Consider the following 17,028-nt stretch of genomic DNA (forward strand, 5'->3'; position numbering starts at 1 on the left):
CCAGCTGACGACGTTGCCGTCGATGATGTTAGCCAGACTGAGGGCGTTCGAAACTCGATGTCACCCTCCTGAGAAACAAGACGAGTGATGCATGGTGATGAGAAAGGTGCCGATGATTCAAGAGGAAGATGAGTTGACTTACCTCCAGCTGTTCACGTTCACGTCGTCGGCGAGGATTAAGACGCTGGAGCGCGTTGTTCACGGCCCGATTCAAACGCTTGGACATCCTGTGACTTAAGGGTGGATTGGAGAATGAAGAAAATGTCACAACGGGCACCAGTACCGTGGCTTCCATTGCGACAGCGGCAGTTGTGGTGTAGTGATTTCTCCAGAGTTGCGGATTATCGCCCATCGCGGCACCGCCTAAGATGTCCAGGCGACGAACCCTCGGTCATGTGATGTACAGTGACTCCAAGGTGCAAGAGACTCGACGGCGTCACTACCGAGCCCTCAACGGATATTGGATACGGTCCAGATGGCACTCAATCCAGGCTGCCCTTTTTTTAATAATGGATTGGCCGGATTCACATTCAGCGGCCAACAACTGACCATCTACGGTACGAACCCTCAGTGGCGGTCGGGATGAGTTCGCGGAAGACTCGGCGACCCTTTGAAGGCATGCTCACCGTATGGGACAGGGCGCGGGATGATACAAATGCTCATACGACGGTGCAGACGACGCTTGGCGTGCAAGAAGATCCATAACGGATCATAGCTCACTTGATATATGCATACGTAATTAGTACTTCTTATTAGGAATAGGCCCGAAAGGGTAAACATAAATACAGAACAGAATTTCCACTCAAGCACACAGTGCGACGTCCGGCTTCAAGGTGAGCGTCTGGTCAAGCTTGTTTGAGTGTGTTATGTCTGTCGGCGAGCTCGAAGCTCAGTAGCGATGGTTCATCCGGCAAGGCCAAGAGACGGTGTGTTTTGGCCGATTACTATCGGGAGGTTTTACGTGACGGCTTATTGTTGCCTATTTGCACGACTGGGATTGCTGGTATTGCAACGCTTTTATTCTTCCAACCGAGTGTTGAACTGACCGTCTACGGTACGAACCCTCAGTGGCGGTTGGGATGAGTTAGCGGAAGACTCGGCGACCCTTTGAAGGCATGCTCACCGTCTGGGACAGGGCGCGGGATGATAAAAATGCTCATACGACGGTGCAGACGACGCTTGGCGTGCAAGAAGATCCATAACGGATCATAGCTCACTTGATATATGCATACGTAATTAGGACTTCTTATTAGGAATAGGCCCGAAAGGGTAAACATAAATACAGAACAGAATTTCCACTCAAGCACACAGTGCGACGTCCGGCTTCAAGGTAAGCGTCTGGTCAAGCTTGTTTGAGTGTGTTATGTCTGTCGGCGAACTCGAAGCTCAGTAGCGATGGTTCATCCGGCAAGGCCAATAGACTGTGTGTTTTGGCCGATTACTATCGGGAGGTTTTACGTGACGGCTTATTGTTGCCTATTTGTACGACTGGGATTGCTGGTATTGCAACTCTTTTATTCTTCCAACCGAGTGTTGAACTGACCATCTACGGTACGAACCCTCAGTGGCAGTTGGGATGAGTTAGCGGAAGACTCGGCGACCCTTTGAAGGCATGCTCACCGTCTGGGACAGGGCGCGGGATGATAAAAATGCTCATACGACGGTGCAGACGACGCTTGGCGTGCAAGAAGATCCATAACGGATCATAGCTCACTTGATATATGCATACGTAATTAGGACTTCTTATTAGGAATAGACCCGAAAGGGTAAGCTTAAATACAGAACAGAATTTCCACTCAAGCACACAGAGCGACGTCCGGCTTCAAGGTAAGCGTCAGGTCAAGCTTGTTTGAGTGTGTTATGCCTGTCGGTGAACTCGAAGCTCTGTAGCGAGGGTTCATCCGGCAAGGCCAAGAGACTTTGTGTATTGGCCGATTATTATCGGGAGTTTTTACGTGACGGCTTATTGTTGCCTATTTGCACGACTGGGAGTGCTTGAATTGCCTCCCTTTTATTTCTTCCAGCCGAGTGTTGAACACTCGGTGATCTCGTAAAAGGCTTACCCGTGCCTGGTACCCTTCCGCTGTTGGACCACGAGGATTCAAAACACGTGCTAGCTTTGCTCGTGCTAGTAGCGTGTTCTTATTTTACTGGTTGGCCTATATAAGTAGTTTACAAGGGCCAGTTTGTCCCAGTGCAAGGGCAGAACTGGGGTCTTCAGGTCCGCCCGAACGATCGTTTACTATCCTAGTAGACGTATTGTTGTGGGAACATCCTAACTACATCTGTAGCTAGAGTTCACGTGGGATTTCCAACACCACAACTGGTGCCGCGACCCGGGAGCAGATTGTGACCATTGTGAACTGTTTGTATGGCCTTCCAGTTTACGAGCTACCAAGAGAAGAAGAAGAAGAAAAAGACAAGAAATATGGCGAAAGGACAACCGACGGTACCAGTTACGCCTGTCAAGTCTGGCGGGGATCGCAACGAGAGTTCAAGCCCGGATGCACGCTTTGCAGCCGCCACCGAGCTTTCAGTGAGCCTTGACGACGAAGCGGACATCGGTCTGATGCCCACGATTATGAAGATTACGAAGACAAGACGCCGGCTCCAGAGCCAGGCGCAGCGACGCCGGAGACGGCCACGCTATCATCGGGGCTGAGCGGGGCGACCAAGTCCCTTTCGAGGAACCTCGCCGACGAGCTCGATGATGTTGCGGGACCGGAACCCGCCTACGAAGATCATGACGATGGGACGAGGGTTCTAAACCTTCAGTGGCAAGTGTAAAGCATTCAGCACTGCTGAAGGCACCTCGCCCACCTATCAACGGTGATACACCAGCCGCCAAGCGCGTTTTCGACCGCGTACAAGCGCTGATGCAGAATGATGAGTGGATGCAGCTGTTCAAGCCCATCCCCAAGAAAAAAGCCGACTGGCCTGCGCTTGCGCAGGAACTTCAATACCCAGTCAACTCGGTTTCGACTAGCCAAGTTGCCGAGGATTCAGTTTCGCTATTGTTGTCGCTGGGGTTCGAGAACGAGACGTACCCATCGACGATGTCGCTCCAGGATTGGAGTCCACATGAAGCCGGAGCTGCTCTCCAGAAATGGAAGAAGAAGCTTCGGAAGGCGTTTGGCGCTGTTGGCATCAATACCGGAAAGCAGCCTGAGAGTCGACCGATGATTCAAGATGAAGATCCGTCCAAGATTCCATTGCCGCCGACTCCCCAACGACTCGTTCGTACTCCTCCGACCAAGCGTGGAGCTGAGCGTGGTGCCTTTGGCACTACCGAAGCTTCACCGTACTTTCAAGACTCGCACATGGTTACGCCACGTTCGGAGAGCCGTATGCAACGTATTTACGCAAGTAACGAGGGTTCGTTCGGTCGCCGAGGCGGTGCGCGAGCTCCCAAAGGTGGTGCCGGACGTCGTCAAGTCGTCAGCGATGGTTCGTCCAGTGACGATGACATTTTGGTGCGTACATTCGACGAGGAAGATCCGCAAGTCGAGTTGATGCGTCAGATGAATGAGCTAGCGACGCCGAACGACGTGGACCCAACACCGAGGATTGAAATGGCTTCGCACCGACCGCTGGATCGCATCACGCCGTTCTCAGGCTCTCGCAACAAAAGCGAGAACTGTATGCAGTGGCTCCGTGGGTTCGTCTATGAAATGACTGGAACCCACACAGATGCCGATAAATGGTGCATTCCATTTGAGCTAAGTCTCCGGGACGGAGCCATTCATTGGTTCCGTCAACTTCCGAAGAAGACGAAGCGCAAGTGGAAGCTGTTGAGCGATGCGTTCATCCGCTACTACTGCTCGCAGCTCACGCAGACGGCACTGTCGCGTTACTACTCCGCCAAGCGGGAACGTAATGAACATCTGTGCGACTACATAAACAGGCTGAATGGCTATGCTCGGACCGCCCGTCTACACTTCGAGAAGAGTGGTCGCGACGCGAAAGAACACGTACAGCAGTTCCTGGCAACATGCGATGATGACAAGCTGGCGGAGAGTCTCTACCACGCTCGAGTCGCCGACATTCACGAGCTCGAAGAGATCATCGAAGATGTTCTCAAGGGCAAGGAGAGAATGGCCAAGCGTGACAGTGAGTACCGATACTCTAAGCGTCGTGATACGCGACGCGACGATGGGTACGCCCGCAACAACCGGCGTGATGACCGTCGCCGCGATGACAACCGCAACAAACCAAGAGTGACACTCATTGAAGCTACGGTGGACGACCTACTAGCTGAATTAGAAGATCGTGAAGCTGCTCAAGGAGACAACGAGTATTCAAACGAAGATCCGAACGCTTACGACAATGTCCAAGATGAGTACAACGACTTTCAGCCCGATAGTACGGATGGTGATTTCTCATTGGATGAAAACGACCGATACCTCGCCGCTGCTAACGAAAACGAGCGCCGTGCAGCTGCTGAAGGCACCTACGCACGTTCGGACAACCGTCAACCGCGTGGAAACACACCTGATCGCGAGAATGGCTTCAATCAAGATCGCCGAAGTAGTGACCGTGGGTTCAATCAGGACCAACGCGGTCGACGTGACTTCAACCGCGACAACCGACGCCCACAGTACGGACCATGCGCGGTGTGCGGTGGCATGAGTCACTCCGCCCACTACTGTAACAAGCGATGCAAGTTCTGCAAGCAGCTCCACGATGCTGGACAATGCGAACTTTTCCGCAACTTCCAAGACCTTGCCAAATTCGTGCGCACTAAAGGCACGAAGGAGGAACTCCCGCCAGAGCTCAAGGCCGTCGTTCAAGAACGTCATTTAAACCAGGCAGCCCGCCAACTACAACTGGGTTGGTCCCTATCGGGCTGCCACAGTTAACCGAGCCTTCAATGGAAGCAGAGTGTATCTTTGCTTTCATGGGGCAGAGTGAATGGCCTGATAAATACGTAACAAGTGTGAACGCGACGGAAAATGAAAAGGAGAGGAGTAGAATCCTCGGTGGAGGTGTTGGAGAGAGAGTGGAGTGTGCTGATGCTGATGAGGGCACCAGCGAGGGTTCGTTCGGCTTGGTCTCGAGTGCAGCGCGAGACGAGCCCAAGGGTCACTCCAAGATAATGAAATTGAACCCTGGCGAGAGACAGGGGTGGTGGTCGGCCAAGAAATTCGACCGACGGATCAGAATGAGAGCTCTGGTGCAAGGCGCTGTGAACGACCAGCGAGCGAGGATCCTCCTCGACACAGGAGCGAACGTTAGTGTGATCACTGACGCCTTTGCCAAGAAGTTGCGACTCCGAGATGTACCTGATCACGGACGCCGCATTGACATTCAAGGAATCAACGAAGGCAAGGTGTCTACGACGCGACGAACGTGCGTCAAGATTACGCTCGGATGGGAGATGGTGTACGAGTTTGAGATGTGGGTAATGGCGCATAGTGCAGGCGTCGACGTGGTACTCGGGACCGACTTTATGATCCCAGCTGGGATCCGGTTGGACCTGTTCCACGGCGCGGCGCAATTACCGCACGAAGTCCAAATCCCGCTGATAAAGACCAAGAACATGATCGACAGCGAAGAATACGGCTCCCATGTTAACGCCGGGCCACCCGAGCGGTTGGACATTCAAGCGCACGAGTGGCGAGAATATCGACTAGCGAAGCGTCAAGTCGGGCTGGAAGAACACGTACTGTGGGTTCGTCGAACGAACAAGCTAATCCCGTCAGTGACGAGGTTTCGACGTGGACGGCCTCAGAGCATTCGATTGACCAACGTGGCTGAATGTACTGTGTACCTACCAGCACACGACTCGATCGCGATGTGGATTCCAGATGGGGATTTGCCACGAGGTGACGGCTATGTGCGTCTGGAGTCCAAGAAGTACCAAGACTGGCAAGTGTTGGCCTACGAAGGTTGTAGAGACCGCGAGCTCTTTCAGCGTGAATGCGAAATCTACGAACAATGGCTTGCAACTCAGCCTTCAGCAGTTGATCGACCATACTACCCAGAACCCGGTGGGGTGCTAGCACGACCTCTAGAAGACTCGCTAGTGGATTCTAGTGATCGTCTGACGTGTGCAGAGCGCTGGGCACTGATCCTGGAAGAACGTGAACGAGTGGAAGCCTGTCTGGCGTCTGGGGTGACAGCCGGGGATTCAGCCGACAGTCAGCCTTTCGAAGAACCTTCAGACACTTACACGACAGCTCACGGCGGGGGCAATATTGCAAACAAAGCCTCGGTAGCGCGTACACACGAACAACTGAGCACGGTAAACGTTGTACATACGCCAACGAGTGACCGTGTCAAGTCTGGGGTGGCCACGGAAGCGACAAGTAGCGGCACTGGACTAAATGGAGTCGCCAGTTTTGACGAAGTTGTCCCGGCCTTGTGTGCTACCAAATCGGCGAACGAGACATCGGTGGTTGATCCAGAGGATGCATGCATCGCGCTGAAGGTGTCGAGTACGCCACCGAGTGTTCAATGCACGATTGGTGCGAATGCCGAGCTGTCAAGACAGCGGCCGACCGAGGAGCTGAACAAAAGTCAACAACCCAATATGTCGGTGGCCCGCGCATTCAATATTGCGAACGACGACCCGGCAGATGGCCCAGCGATGGGAAACCAGGATGGGAAGGAGATGGACCCTGTACCGACTGTTGAAATCAAAGCGGATGCCGATGTTGAGGCAAGGGAAGAATCCGTAGCGACTTTGGACGGAACGTACATCTCGGTTGCTCGGGTATTAACGACCGAAGGAAATGAAGCAACGGGAGATACGAGAAATGACTTCTACGAACACCCAGTTAACAACATTGGCTTGGAAGACTACGCGAAGGAACTGGCATTCCTGCCGGACCTGACCGAAGAGATCAACACGAAAATAGACTACACTGCGTCCAATGTTGCTGATCCTCAGCTGTCGACCGATCGGCGAGAACGTCTGGTCGCGACGCTGAAGAACCACGAGCACATCCTGATTGCTAGTGGTAACGCACTGCCGCCGCCAGCCTACGGCGCGGTATGCGATATCGACACACAGGGGCACGCCCCAATTAAACAGCGTGCCCGGCGCGTGCCGCTACGATTTCTCGGCAAACTGTACGAGCTGCTGCGCGCTTGTTGCGAGCAGGACGGATAGTCTTTTGAGACAGTCCATGGGCATCGCCAATCGTGATTGTGATGAAAAAGAACGGACTGGACATCAGGCTCTGCATCGATTACAAGATGGTGAATGCATCACCGCGATCATGGAGTATGCAATGCCGCTAGTCGACGACCCGTTAACAGATCTCGAACACTACCTGTGGTTCTGCTCGTTAGATGCTGCAAGCGGCTACTGGGCGGTCATGATGACCTTGCGAGCGCGTAAAGTGTCAGCGTTCGTCTGCGCACTCGGACATTTCGAGTGGTTACGCATGCCATTCGGGTTAAAGATCGCGCCGATGATCTACCAGCGTATGATTGACAACGCACTCTGGGGGTTCGTTCAACCTAAAGGAGGTTGGTTTGAATACTCGGAGAAGATGCGTTTAGCTGAAGGACAGGCCAAGGAACGTCGTGGGCCAAGCGCCGAGAGTTCGTTTCAAACGAAGTTCGCGGCAGACCGCGAAGCACCGGTAGAGACCGACCCTGTACTACAACTCGTCAACAGCCCCGTCGCTGACATGTTTACGAACGGGGAACCGGACGAATCATCGCTGGTACCTGTGTTTGGTCGACGGTCGTTTGTGGATGATATTTGCTTCGGTGGCGAGGATTTCGACAGCTGCCTGGCGCCGCTGGGCCGATTGCTGGCAAGATTTGCACAGTGTCGGATCAGCATTAGCTTCACCAAGAGCATCTTCTGCCAGCCCAAGGTGGACTTTCTGTCGCATAAAATTTCGCCAGAAGGTATCAGGGCTGACCCCAAGAAGCTTGCGGCCATCACCGAGCTTTCGTTTCCAACGAGTAAGAAGGACATGCAGTCGTTTCTTGGAGCAGTTAATTACTACAGCCGCTTCATTCAAGACTTCGCGGTCTACGGTGCGGCGCTGTACCAGCTCAAGGATGAAGACTTTGTCGTTGAAGGTGGCCTTTCTGTGGCACGTCGTTCCTTCGAGAAATTGAAGACGAGTGTTTCACATTCACCCATCATCAGGCACTTCGATCGGTCGAAGGCAGTTCATGTCATGCTCTTTGCGAATGAATGGGCGTTGAGCACTACGCTAATGCAAGAACATAAAGGCAAGTTACGCCCCCGTACGATTCCTCGGTCGTGCGCTCAATGAGTCCGAGATGAACTACCATCCTGCCGAGAAGGAAGTTTTGGCGTTACTTCTGCTGTTGAAGATCTGTTACGTCCAGCTGGCAGGAAAGACGCTACATGTCTATACACGATTCTCGACGTTAGAGTGGGTGCACAAGTCGAAGTCTCTCTTCGGACGCGCGGTCCAGTTCGCCGTGCTGCTTTCGCAGTGGCATTTGAAGGTGCAGCGCGTGAAGGAGAGGGATGTCGCCTTCGCACAGCTCCTGCAGTCAAGCATCACGAGCTTCGTCGACTTGGAAGACTCACTCGCGCCGGTGGCACCTCCAAACAAGGGCTCTCCAACTATTCGAATGGGTCCCGCGTTGCTGTACGCCAGGCTTCCCCGTAATTACAGCGGATTCGTCATGTCTTTTGACGGATCAGCGAAGACAGAGAAGTACGGTGGCTACGGGAGTTGTTCATGGGTGCTGTGGAGCCTTCCTGAGTGGAAGATAGTGATTGCTGCAAACGCTTACCTCTCGGCCACCACGGTGAATGAAGCAGCGTACACAGGAATGATAAACGGTGTCAAGGCTGCTATTGCGCACGGTGCCGAGGATTTAGTCATCGTCGGTGACTCAAGGCTCGCGATTCAACAATCACTAGGGGTGATCGCATACAGGAAGGAAACTTTGCTAGCGCTGCTGAATACTCACAAAGCGCTCGCGGCCAAGCTTCGATCAGTTAAATATCTTCACGTTGTACGAGAATACAACGCTGCCGCGGATTCGTTAGCGACTGAAGCGCTGGAATCAAAGGTCAGTCGGGTCATCTTGGCAGAAACTCGCAAGTCGGAATTGGTGTCGCTGAATCGCATCCAGCAAATGATCTACGAGCCGGATGAAGATTCGGTAGATGTTTCGTCACGTGGAGCAGAGCGTCAAGTACATGTACTATCAGGTAGCGAGTCTTAAAAGTGGAAAACTTTCGAAAATTTCGTGGTTGATTACAGCTCACCAGAGTGCAATTATGGTAATATGGCAGTGATGCCTAGGCGACAGACGAAAGCCAAGAAACGCGTCAGGTTTGGAGATGAACACTCGGAGGAGGTCTCAAAAGCTCGAGAACAGCATGAAGAACGACGAGAGATGTCCACCGAAGATTCAATCGGCGAAAATTTGCCAGACCATCCTCACAGGACTGTACCAGCGGCATTTCCCGATGCGGAAGATGTTGACCCGGTAGCGATACAGCGGGAGCGACGCAGACGGATAATAGTGGCACAAGACGAGGAACAGAAGTGGTTTAACATCAAGAAGGTGCTTCAGGGCCAAGCAAAAGAGCTGAGTTACAAAGAAGCTCGAGATGCCTGGAAGTACGCTGACCGGTTCGTGTTATCAGAAGACGGCGTGCTTCACTATCTTGGATTGAATCGTCGGTACGACCACGGTTGACAAGAGGAGACGAAGCTGCGGCTTGTGGTACCAGCAACGATGATTCAAGAGGTCTTGCAGAACTGTCACGACTCGCTGGAAGGAGGACATCAAGGTGTGGTGAGAACGTTCCATCGCGTTAAGTCCGATTATTATTGGATCGGTTTGTACGCTATCGTGGAGAAGCATCTGAAGTCCTGTCCAGATTGCAGCTCGAGTAAAAGCCGTCCACAGCTTCGTGTATACTCACCTGGCAACGTACTAGCCGAACGACCTTTCCAGATCGTCTCGATGGATTTTGTGATCCCACTACCGAAATCTCGCAGGGGCAACACGGCGTTGCTCCTATTTCAGTGCTCGTTTACGGGATTCGTAATTGCCAAGGCTATGTCAGATACGACTGCACTGAGTGTTGCCCAAGTGTTCGAAGAATGTGTGTACCGACGGTTCGGAGCCCCATCACTGATAAGGCACGACCGCGACCCACGCTTCATGAGCGAGGTTTCCAAGTGTTCGCAGAGATGATGCAGTCAAGATCACGAGCAACTTTGAGCTATCGGCCACAGGCTAATGGACGGCAGGAACGCTCGGTGAAGTCAGTGATGGGTTCCGTACGGGTGTACGCGGAAGACCCTTTACAGCAAGATTGGGATGAATTCGCAGAGAAGCTGGTGTTCGCTATTAATACTTCTCAGGCAGGACACTACAAGGAAGGAAACACCGTTCTACCTCGTTCACGGTTGGGATGCGCAGTCGACGTTGCGGGCGATGTCGTCGTCACTCAAACGAGGACTCGGCAAGAAGTCTGACGCACTGGCGTGGCGGCGTGAGATCAATCGACAACATGAGGTCGCCCTCACTATGGCCAAAGATTATCGGGCTGTAGAAAAGGAGCGAAGGGCTAAAAAGCACAATGATGCTCTGAGTCGACTGGAAAAAGCTGCTGTACCTCAACCAAGTGAAAACGAACACTCGGCGAACCCTCCAGAAGCTTCGGAAGAGATGGAAGATCCTGCAAGAGTCCCACCGAGATCTCTTTTTGAGATTGGGAGCCGGGCGTGGTTGTACATGGAACACGTCAAACCGGTCTTGACGAAGAAATTAGCTCACCGGTGGCATGGACCTTTTCGGATCAAGCGCAAGGTGGAAGAGCTTGCGTACGGGATGGAACTGCCTGGCCGAAGCGGGTATCGCTTCTACCCAGTAGTGCATGTGTCGAGACTCAAGGCTATCAACGAGTTCAACAGTCGACCGAATACTCGGTTGGTACTAGACGCGACTAATGAAGCAAGACTCGACTTCGATGAGGAACTGTTGCCTGAGGACAGCTGGGAACCAGATCAAGTTGCCGGTGAATATGAAGTCGAGGCCATCCTCGACGACAGAACACCACTGTCGACGAGCACGGAGCGTGCTGTACGCGAGTTCAAAGTCAAGTGGGTGGGCTATGAAGATCCAACTTGGGAACCAGCATCCAACTTGTCATGTGGAGGTCTACTGTACGACTATTTGCGAGCCAAGAAGAGCGAGAATCGGCTGCAGATGGCGCAAGTGGCGGACGAAGACTAGCGTGACTAGATCACGTGTGAACTGTCCACAGGGCGATGCAGCCTGTGGTAACAGACGAAAAACGTTACTGCAACAACAAATTGTATATGCATTTGAAGAACGACATGAACATGATTACGCTGTGGAAGTGGATTAAGAATAAGAAAACATGAATGCCGACCGCGGAGCGATCACTGAAAACGAAGTCACGCGGGACACCTGAACAGTTAGCTGAGATGCTGGAGAACGTCGTAGAACGTGCAGCGAGGAGTCAAATCGATTCCAAGTGTCTGGCCGCGGTGGCCAAGAGTGTCAACGAAGCCGAGTCACCACTCTCCTTCTCCTCTTCATCAGGAACCTGTGCCTCGGCAGCTGGAGCTGAAGCCGGACCCTGCGAATCCTCGGTACCAGCTTCAACAGGAGCAGCAGCCAGAGCGGGACGTGGAGTACCCGGTGGCGAGTCAAACAACGAACGCCAGGTCGGAATAAGTTCAGTAGAATCCAGAGACGGGTCAACGATCACGCTTCGGTACACATTCACGAAACGCGTACCACGAGGATTGAAGATCTCCGGATTACGCTGGCACGGGAAGTACGTGGTGTTGTACGGGTGCTGATGCGGTGCATTCATCCATCCAGTACGCCAAGCTGACGAGCGTCGAGAGCCGGAACTTCGGAAAGCCAGTCAGATGTCCGAGGTGCGAATGACAAGTTTTCGATAGGGTACCACGGCTTCGACGGCTCCAAAAGCAACTCGGGACGAATGAACGGCGCGCCGGAAGTACCAGAGGAAACAGAGTCACGACTCCACGCCATGTACTGTTCTCTGTACTTGTTACGAAGACGATCGGCACGACGGTCGCGCTCACTGAAGAGCTTCTTCAACAGAGCTCTCAGTTCCTTCAAGCGCTCCTTGTCGTGGCCAACTTGTTTAGCTTCTTCAGCGAGACCTCGTTCAATACCAGCCAACGGAAGCCAGTGGAGACGCCCCACAACGCGAACCCAAGGTCACCTTGCTTACCACCGTCACCCCGAAGGTTCACCTAGATCATCTTGAGACGGATCTCAATCGGAGCACGCTTTGAGATGGGGACGCTTGGATTAAAGCCGACGGTGTCGAAGAGACAGGCTTGAAGAGGATAGAGCTGCCGAAGTTGCTGGTACAGGTGATCAGGATGCGAGTAATCAAAGTACGCTTGGAGACCCTCCAACGTTGTACGCACGGTCACCTCACCAGCGGGTTCGGGAAGAGTTAAGCTCAAGAGTCGCTCGTAACACTTCTTGGCGCCTGCATCGGTAAACTCCATGTCCACGTACGGAAGAATCCACGGTGGCAAGGTGGACGAAGCCGGCACCGTAGGGCGAACACCAGACAACACTCGGTAAGGCAACGGCTCAACCGACGGTACACCACCACGACGCGGCACTGAAGTGAAGGTGGCCGTGATCATGCGCCCAGGTCCAGCATCGAGAGTCCAAATAGGCGGACGAGGAGACACCGGAACAAGAGGAGAATATGCTGGTGCCGAGGGTGGCGAAGGCGGCGGACCGCCAACTATGACTGGAGAAGTCATCATCGGCGAAGGATTTGGCCGAGGTGGAGTCGGAGGACGAGCTGGGCCAAGATTGCTCCAATTTCTCTCGGAATCTTCAATATCTTTGTCATCGAGTGCGCTTGAATGATCGGTAGGTGGCGGAACATCACCGCCACCACTGGGAGCATCAGGAGAATCATCCACCGAAGGTTCATTATCATCCACGTCATCTCCACGATCGTCATCAGCATTTCCATCGTCATCAATCTCCATCGAAAAGTCGGGCGAAGACACACTTGGTACGACAGCCGTCGGAACAATCGGAGCCGGCTTTGAAGACACGGAGGCTGGTGGAGCAGCTTCAACAGGGGCAGACCCTGCTGTACAAACCACTCCCGAGACTTCAACGTCTTGGACGCCGGAACAGACGCCGAAGCAGACTTGCCTTGTGGGACAGTGTGGTCCGACTCTCCACCTTCATCACTTGAGCCGAACATGAGTCGCATTTGCTCGGCCTCACGCAGAGCTTCTTCAGCAGCACGTATGTCGGCTGGAGAAGGAGAGATCGTTGAAGCTGGTGGCTTGGCCACATCGGGAGGACCCTAAGGCGGGGGCGAAGGCGCGTCAGGAGAATCAGGAACATCGTTGTGATCCCCAAGGTCCATATCTTTACCTGAAGACTCTGTAGCGGTTTCTTGAACCGATAGGACGCTGCTTGGACCAGCATTCCCCATGTCCACGTCACTCTGGTCGCCGCTGAGGTCGACCACGGCAAAAGTTGAGGAAGACGCTGGTGTAGGAGGTGGCGACCATGAACTTGGATAAGACGGTACAGACTTGGACCGAGTCTTCATATGACGACGGGGCGACTTGGCAGGAGAATGAGGACGAGACTTCTTGCGCTTCTTCTGGGCCGCTTTCTTCCACGCCTTCGGGTCGAATAGCGATCTACGAGCCGACTTGGGAGTTGAAGTATCGGCAGGTGGCGCATCACCGAGACCAGCAGCTGCCATCGGTACTGGCCTTGTCCATCGGTATTGGAGCCTTGTCTTCGTCAGAGTCGTCCGGTTCGTCGTCTGAATCCTCGCCACCTGGTCGAAGGCGCTTATGGGACTTCCCATGGGCCACTTGGTGAGCGGCCTTGGCCAAAGCTACAGGAAGAGCTTGAGGATCGTCCGAAGACGCGGTAGCAGACTGGATGCGCCGCAAAGCGACTAACGTCTCCTGATCCAAGTCCAGCGCGTCCAGGTCCAGCTCACCCGTAGTCAGACCTATCACGAAGGATTGTAAACGAACGTTAGTTGCTGAACACACGGTGGAAGGAGCGACATTAGGAACGTACCATCAACAGCCAGACGAAGTACCTCGGGATCCATCCCGGCCAGACTCACGTGTGCACGGAGGGTGCGATTCGCTTGGAGAAGGCGAGTGTTTCGGTCTTGCTGGATCTCGAGGACCTTGAGCGTGTCGTTATCAGCATACTTGCCCTGGGCAAGCTTTACCAGAAGGAGGTGAAGTTTCCGAGTCTGCTCGGTATTCGCTCCAATAGAAGTCTTGTACACCTCGCGTTCGCGAGCCAGCTTCTTCTGCAACGTGCTGATGAAAACGTCCCCAGCTTGGACCTCGCAGTGCAGACGATTCAAGTCTTCTGCGTGTCGCTCCATAGTGGCTTGAACAGTGGCGAGCATGGCATCGTTCTTGGCGTTCGACTCGCGGAGAATCTTGACGTTGTGGTGAAGGGCTTCAATCTCAGCGTTGGCAGCCTTGAGAAACGCCTCCGCGTTCTCACGAGCCATGATTTCGGGTGCCACCGAACGTACGGCGGCACCAGCCTCGGACTGAGCAAACCGCAACTGACGCTCCAAGTCGGCGACTCGTTCGGGTAATGCCGACAGCGCGTCAGGAAGAGGTTGTACCGCAGCGAGGACATCATCGAAACCAACAGCAGTCTCGAGGCGACGTTGAGTGTGTACATCGCCGTGGAGAGGAGGCGCAACGCTGAGCTGCACTTGGTGACGAGTTATTGCAGTCAAGTACGGAATTATCGAGGTCATCATGTGATCGACCGATGCCTCCGTACTTTCAGCCAGCATGGCGCGCAGCGAATCTTCGGTGAGTGGTGGTGTACCACCAACAGGCGCAGGAGGAGCAGCAGGAGCCATCTCCGCGGATTCATCGGCGACAGGGAGTGCCACAGGAGCTACCGCAGGGAGTGAAGAGTCTGGGGCAGGAAGCGCCGAAGGACCAGTTGATGATGCCGCTGTCGGAGGAGGTGTAGCAGACTGAGGGACGTTCGAACCCTCGGCCTTGCCCTCCTGAGAAACAAGTCGAGTAATGCGAGATGATGAGCAAGGTGCCGATGATTCAAGAGAAGGATGAGCTGACGTACCTCCAGCTGTTCACGTTCGCGACGTCTACGAGGATTGAGACGCTGAAACGCGTCGGACACGGCTCGATTCAGACGCTTGGACATACGGTGGCGGGATGGTAAATTGAAAAATGAAGAAATGTCACAACGGGCACCAGTACCGTGGCGTCCATTGCGACAGGGGCAGTTGTGGTGTAGTGATTTCTCCGTAGCTGCGGATTATCACCCGTCGACAAAGACGTGACACCGCCCAAGATGTTCAAGCGACGAACCCTCGGTCATGTGATGTACGGAGTCGCCAAGGTGCAAGGGACTCGACGGCGTCACTACCGAGCTTTCAACGAGTATTTGAAAAAGACCATATGTCACTGAGTCCAGGCTGTCCTTATTATTTATAATGGACTGGCCGGATTCGCATTCAGCGGACGATCTACGGTACGAACCCTCGGTGGCGGTTGGGATGAGTTCGCGGAAGACTCAGCGACATTTGGAATGCCCGTTCACCGTCTAGGACAGGGCGCGGACCATTAAAGATGCTCATGCGACAGTGCAGACGACGCTTGGCATGCAAGAAGATCCATAACGGATCATTGTTCACTTGATATTTGTATACTTGATTAGGACTTCTTATTAGGAATAGACCCGAAAGGGTAAGCTTAAATACAGAACAAAATTTCCACTCAAGCACACAGAGCGACGTCCGGCTTCAAGGTAAGCGTCTGGTCAAGCTTGTTTGAGTGTGTTATGCCTGTCGGTGAACTCGAAGCTCTGTAGCGAGGGTTCATCCGGCAAGGCCAAGAGACTTTGTGTATTGGCCGATTATTATCGGGAGGTATTACGTGACGGCTTATTGTTGCCTATTTGCACGCCTGGGAGTGCTTGAATTGCCTCCCTTTTATTATTCCAAACGAGTGTTGAACACTCGGTGATCTCGTAAAAGGCTTACCCGTGCCTGTTACCCTTCCGCTGTTGGGACCACGAGGATTCATAACACCTGTTAGCTTTGCTCGTGCTAGTAGCGTGTTCTTATTTTACTGGTTGGCCTATATAAGTAGTTTACAAGGTCCAGTTTGTCCCGGTGCAAGGGCAGAGCTGGGGTCTTCAGGTCCGCCCGAACGTTCGTTTACTATCCTAGTAGACATATTGTTGTGGGAACGTCCTAACTACATTTGTAGCTAGTGTTCACGTGGGAATTCCAACACCACAATGACGTGTCATACTCCTGAAGTGTGAAGTGTCACACTTCATGTAACTAGGGTACACTTAGGGTTACGTACCCCGTTACATCCTCCCCCACTTAGGTTCGGTTTACCGACCAATCAGAATGAAGAGTTGTTCGTCACAAACTCTCATTCTCAAAGTCGAAAACCATCGACTTGGCCGCGCGAGCGCGGATGAGGCCCACTTCACAGTTAGTGCCTCGAGCAGCAGTCTGTGCGCTCTTCTTCTAGGTCTCCACTTCGATCGTTTACCATGCCTCGTGGCACAGCAAAGAGCGGTGCCAAGACACGCTCCAAGGCTGCTGCCGGTAAGGCGCAAGCCAAGAGCACTAAGCCTCACGGCAAAGGCTCGACACTAAAGGAGGCTACTCAGGTGGCCTCCGAGGAGATCGGTTCCTCGGGTGACGCGGCTGTGTGCAAGCGAACAAGCAAGCGCCGCAGCCTGTCGCCCTCGGCCTCAGACAATCGTCCGAACCCTCGGTTCGTGGAACATGAGTTCGACTCTGGCAGTGAGGACGAAGCCGAGTCCGAGAGCACGCACGATGCTCCTGCGGGCTCTATGTGAGGGCACAGCCCAGTGCCCACTGAGCACAAGGACGACAGCGTGCAGTCGCTCGCAAGTGATCAAAGTGATCACAGTCCCAGGACGTCTGTGCGCTCTGAGAGTCCGGCCGTCAAGGCTAAGGGCACTCCCAAAGCTGGTGGCGATGAGGAAGCGAATCCT

This window comes from Phytophthora infestans, genomic scaffold (genome assembly GCF_000142945.1).
Source record: "Phytophthora infestans T30-4 supercont1.112 genomic scaffold, whole genome shotgun sequence".
Taxonomy (NCBI): Eukaryota; Oomycota; class Peronosporomycetes; order Peronosporales; family Peronosporaceae; genus Phytophthora; species Phytophthora infestans.